The following is a 6,000-nucleotide window of genomic DNA, read 5'->3' on the forward strand; positions in this document are numbered from 1 at the left end:
AATCTATACTTGGAGTTGTTGATTTATGTACTAACAGGATGTGAAATTACGAAAATCGTCTGGAATGCCCCTTTAAGTTTAATCCTTTTTAAGTTTAATTCTTTTCATCCATTGCGCAAGACAGTTCTATACCATTGACAGGAATTCTGGAACTGTAGAGATTAGTGGATTTAGGTGTGCTCCTGAGTTAGCTGAACCCTATACGATTTAGTTATTTCATTCAAAGAATAACGAGACCACGGTTGCGAAAACACTTTTAGCAAAGGTGTCGGCGAAATGTCGATTAGCGTGATGGCGGCAGCTGTTGGGCGCTGAAATTTGTGTCGTTCGTTCTTTCCCGTCCAAATTGTGATATATATTCATAAAGTCTGAGTTGTTTGAATTAGCAAGGGAGGTTCAAGAGATGGAGTTCAAACAGGCTATATTATTCAAACCCTGTCAGTTTTCTATGGTGCTCAAAATATTCCACAGGTGCATTTGTGCCTTTGATCTATAGCGTTAGATGCCGCCATCTTTCTGAGCAAGCTGAAGATTCATTTTGAACGCTAACACAATGGTCGAAATTTAATGTTGCCATAATTTATTTATTAAATGAAATTAAACTTTAAATTAAATTTAACCCAATGATCAAGTATATGAAACAAAAGTCAATCGAGTCCAGAAATATGTGCGAAAGTGCAAACCTGAGCTGTATGTTGTGAAAGTGAGTGTTTGAAATATTGTACCCTCCTGAAAAAACCTTTATAGTTTTATCACTTTTCCGACCAATTCCGACAAATGAAACGGATATGGAATAATCTTGATCCAGGTTTGGCATTTTGGAGTGTCGGCATCGAAAATGATATCAATAAGACTGTATATTGTGACTCCATCTCTTGAACCTCTTTAGAAGAAGGAATCCTGAGGAACTTTTCTTCAGACAGTGAAATCGTTCTTTGGAAATGTTGACATAATTCAGATGATGAGAATATGTTTCATTTTCCTTTGATATTTTACTAGTTTACTCAACTTAGGATATAAGTGAAAAGCCTATAGGAATGATAAATTATTTTCATTTCAAGATATGTACCGTTCAGAATTTGGGACTATCTACGTCGCGTATTGACCAAATAACTACTGATTTTAGCTGGAATTGATGACCTCTAAGTTAAAAAAAAAAAGATATATATATATATGGGTAATTCCATGAAGTTGGGGCAGTGTCCATGTAGCATCGTGATATTTGAAAAATACATTTCAGCATAACTCAATATTAATGATGTTATACATTTATTGTTTATAGACTTTACATCTGCATTGAGGCCACACATTTTCCTGGAAATTGTGTGCCATTCAGACCCAATTTTGATGAAGTTATTAAACAATACGTAACGGTGTCCTGTAGCATCGGGATGTGTCCATGTAGCATCGTGATATTTTAAAATTTGGTCCTAAGAGACAAATTATGGCAATTAGCTTGACCAAAATTTGATGCAATATGCATATTTACTAGATTAGTCAGATAGCTAAATATCTCAAATTTCCTGTACACAGTTTTAATTTTAAAAGAAAATTACAAAATGTATCACGATGCTACGCGGTGTCCTTTTTTGTTACATTTGGTGGACACTGCGTAGCATAGTGACACATTGTGTAATTTTCTTGTAAAAGTAAAACTGTGGAAAGGAAAGTTAAGATATTTAGCTATTTGACTAATCTAGTAATTATGCATATTATATCAAATTTTGGTGAAGCTAATTGCATTAATTTGTCTTTTAGGACCAGATTTTAACTATCACGATGCTACATGGACACGTCACGATGCTACAGGACACCGTTACATTTTTTAAAGATAACTTCATCAAAATTGAGTCTGAATGGCACAAAATTTCCAGGAAAATGTATGGTCTCAATACAAATGTAAAGCCTATAAACAATATATGTATAGCATAATTAGTATTGAGTTATGCTAAAATGTAACACTTTGTGCCCCAACTTCACGGAATTACCCATATATATATATATATGTTTTGCCATCAACTGTAAGTCCTATTTATTAGACAGGGAAGTATGATTTTCATTACCAGATGGCGACCTTCAAATATCAATGCTGACTGGTTTCAAACAAAATTCCTATATGTCGCATCATTTCTTTGTACTTACTTGGTCTTGAAAAGGACATATTAGAAGATATATAATATACACATCATTTAAGTTCGAGGAAAATCGGACAGTCCGTTCAAAAGTTTATCGATATTAGCTAAAGTTTTTGTCAAAATCATGTGCCGTCATCGCTGTAGGAAGGCTAACAATTCATGACGTCACTGTTTTGCAAGGATATAAAGAAAATATGACGAAAATTCAACTTTATTATTTCCATTTCTTAGGCGTAATGACAAAGCACTTGACTTACCTCTTTCAGAAGGCAGGGGGATAATATCAGCCTCAACATTCACAAACAAGTCGGCAGAACATGTATTTTCATACATATGAGATTTTGCTGAATTTCTATTCTATTTTTTATATATATATATATATCGTTGGCCTTACAGTGACATCACGAACTGTTGTAATCTTCGTATCCAGCGATGACGGCCAGTGGATTTTACCAAAACTTAAAAAAAAAAATCACTTCTGAACAGATATTGACTAATCTTCCTCAAAATTAACTCATTGTTTACTACAATATAAATATTTTTGCATTTGCTGAATCCACCAAAAATATCTGAGATCAAATTCCCCTTCAAATGTGTCTTTTTTGTTCCTCTGCGTCGTCTGTTTATTCAGTTGTGACAATGGTCATATCTATATTTCTATTTCATTCGCCAGTTAGAATTCTGTCCCATCTAAATGAATAATGAAGAAAATAAGGTAGCGCATATCATGCACCGGAGGCTATACGGTGCTCTTCGGGAGAAAATAATTATTGTACAATGTATTGTGAAACGAGTCAAAGATGTACTCACAGTTTGTAGCACGCCGCTTGAGGCGTCAAAATCTTTAATATTCTTACATGCAGGGACGAGTCGTGAGCTTCCATTTCCAGGCCACATGATTAGATAGGCTTTTGAGTATGAGTAGTATAAATCCTGCCATGGGGGGTCTTCATTAGCATCTTTGAGAAGACAATGAATCGATGTAGCAGGGGTATTATGCATACATCAGTCACTGAATATTGCCGGGTCGGTGCATCGTCCTAGTAAGAAATGTTAGGGTTGTTGTTGTTGTTGTTGTTCTTCTTCTTCTTCTTCTTCTTCTTCTTCTTCTTCTTCTTCTTCTTCTTCTTCTTCTTCTTCTTCTTCTTCTTCTTCTTCTTCTTGATTCTTTTTTTTATTATTATTATAGTACCGTCTAAATTTCTCTTTTATTTCCACATGTGTTATACACTTGCCGGTTATTTTGCGGACGGAATAAATGTCTCATCCTACGTAGTATTATTGACAATGAGTAAAATTCCTAGCAAAATAATTAACAACTATACTATACGATGTGAAGTGAAACATTGGTCTATAGCTATGCCTTATGAAATAACCACGCCTTTATACTTTACTCGTACCGTTACCCTCCATGAAAAAAAAAAAGGGGACTTTCGTTTATGGAAGTACATTGTAATAAGTTGTAGTTTAGTAGCAGTAGATGTTGTTTTCTTTATGTTCTCTATTGTCTTGGTTGTTATGTTCCATCGCCATTGTTGCTCTGCTCGAGATAGCTCGATCGCCTTGACAACCTGATTCTGAACAGGTGTAAAAGGTCGAAGAATGGCAGGTGTCAGATTCCTTCCGCGTTCGTTCTTGCCAGACTGTCGATAAGATTCAGTTCGCAGTTACAATCTATGTGCAGATAAAGGTCATTGCATACCTTCTCTTGAAATTGACCTGTAACTGAGGTGTTTACATACTGGATAGGTCTTCATGAAAACTATGCAATGAATATTCATGCTAAACCAGGTGCATATCGAAATATACATGTGAATGTGTATTATTTTCAACCAGATGAACAAAAGACCCTAATGCAGCACCTACATGTAAATTACCACTTTCAGCTTGGCCTTTTTTTTTTCATCTGCTCTTCTAAAAAAAAATTCCATAAAATTGCAAGGTCTGTGATTCCAGAGCAGGAAATAATATGTGAATGGGCGTATTGTCAGGGAGCTGCTATATTTATAATAATTACCCATTGAAGTCAACGTCAGCATTGGAAGTATTCTCTAAAATTGATCAATATTCAAATCTTAACACACCATCAGTCTGCATACCATTCTTATAAAGGTTATCCTTATAGTACCGAATGATTGCCACAGAATTGTGGAATCGTTGCATCCCATACAATCATGCAAACAGGATTGTAATTATTGCAATGCCTTCAATAAGAACAGGTTTTCTTATTACTTCCGGAACAAGTCATCAAAATAATTTGAGTAGGGCCTATGAGAGGAGACCGACCTCCAAGTTATGCGGCATTGTGCATGGTCTTTTATCCAGTTCTCATGTATAATTTGCAGCTCAAAAAAAAAAAGGACAACAACAAACAAACGAAATGTGTTTTGAATGGGAAAACCAAAACCAATGCTGCAAACACACAGTATGTAGAACTGATGAGAACTTCACATCACGTGTGACAAATATTAGTGATTCAATATGATTCAAATTCTCTTGCTTCAAGATGATACTACAAGCTACAATTCTAATCCTTAGTTTGTAGGCCTATAATAATAGGCAATCCTCGGCAAACCTCGGTAACGACTTTACGTGAGTCCGCTGATAACCAGTACTTTACACTGATCTCATTCCTCACGAGAAACTTTGGAGTTTAGTGCCGCGGATTTCATGAATGATAAGCCAGCAAGACACGATGGTTTGATCAAGTGCAGTTTAAGTACCATGAACATGATAACATGTAACAATGCAATTTGCTGGTTGTTAGCAGTTGATTTCAAAGTTGTATGGAATTCCTGCCAGACCACAGAAACTCCAATTACGGGATAAAATAATCAAAATCACATTACATGCCAAAATGGGAGCAATGGAGGCAAAGCGATTTTTTATTTCTGCTGTTCAGAATTGTGGCCAAAGTATGACTCTACAGGCATATCTTACGATGGTGCGAACAACATTCAGCAAATTTTGATCGTTTTGGAGAAATCCCGCTCCGTTTCTTTCGTGCCGCCAAAGCCCGAGGCTAATTATCGTTCACGTCAATTTACAAGTCATTACTTCTTATATGCTGATATTATCTCCAAAATGACCAGGACGTTTGGCTTGTTACAATGCGAGTCGGGCCTGAACTATTCCCTTTCATTCCCATCCAATATTCCAGTAATTTCTATAGGCAATGCGCATTAGTACAGTCATGATTACTTTTTCCACATCAAGTTGTTTTTTGATGTGACTGAAAGGCAGAATATCCTAAAAATAAAACAAAAAATACAATCAAAGACACATGATGGGCTGTGTGTTTCATTGGTTTTCGTTCATTCTATATCATTAGATGTAAATAAGCATTTTTGTTAAAAGTTACGTCTACGGGCAAACACACCTCGATGTCTAGACCTATTTGCTTTGTGCTTGTAGATATATATACCTAGAAATTGACAACACCAACTTACCCGCCATTTCTGGAAATTGATGTGCCCAGTCTGAGGAGATTGCTTCCCTGTTTTTGCCCGATGACTGCAAATAAATCATTCTTCCGATGGCCTAGGACGCGAGTGCCTATCCCTTCTCATATAGAAAGAGCTCAGATGCTGCCATGCCAGTAACAACTATCCAATTTTCGGCAGCTAACGACAACATTGGTGTTAGCTCTTGACGTTTCCTGGAGCGCAGGCGAAAAGCCTTGCAGGTCGTTAAGATTGAGAATATTTTGTTGACAAACAGGCTAATGTTGAACCTGTTCATTGTGGTGTATCGGAACACGAGCGTAGTTGTGTGATTTCGTAGTTTCTGACGAAAAGGCAGAATGTACGCGGATACTCGAAGTCACTAAACATAACACGTTTCGATTTTTCATTTTTCACAGTGA

The 6,000-nt window shown here is 36.3% G+C and overlaps 1 protein-coding gene across 1 annotated transcript in view; it reads right to left on the reverse strand.

Moving 5' to 3' along the window:
* Window positions 1-5,697, reverse strand: part of LOC140227824 (glutathione-specific gamma-glutamylcyclotransferase 1-like) — a 30,558-nt gene extending 24,861 nt beyond the window's left edge. The window contains exon 1 of the mRNA XM_072308222.1: window positions 5,585-5,697. The gene's annotated coding sequence lies outside the window, so the exon portion shown is untranslated. The remainder of the gene's footprint in view (window positions 1-5,584) is intronic.
* Between the last annotated feature and the right edge of the window lie 303 nt (window positions 5,698-6,000).

The sequence above is a fragment of the Diadema setosum genome, chromosome 1, assembly GCF_964275005.1.
Source record: "Diadema setosum chromosome 1, eeDiaSeto1, whole genome shotgun sequence".
Lineage (NCBI taxonomy): Eukaryota > Metazoa > Echinodermata > Echinoidea > Diadematoida > Diadematidae > Diadema > Diadema setosum.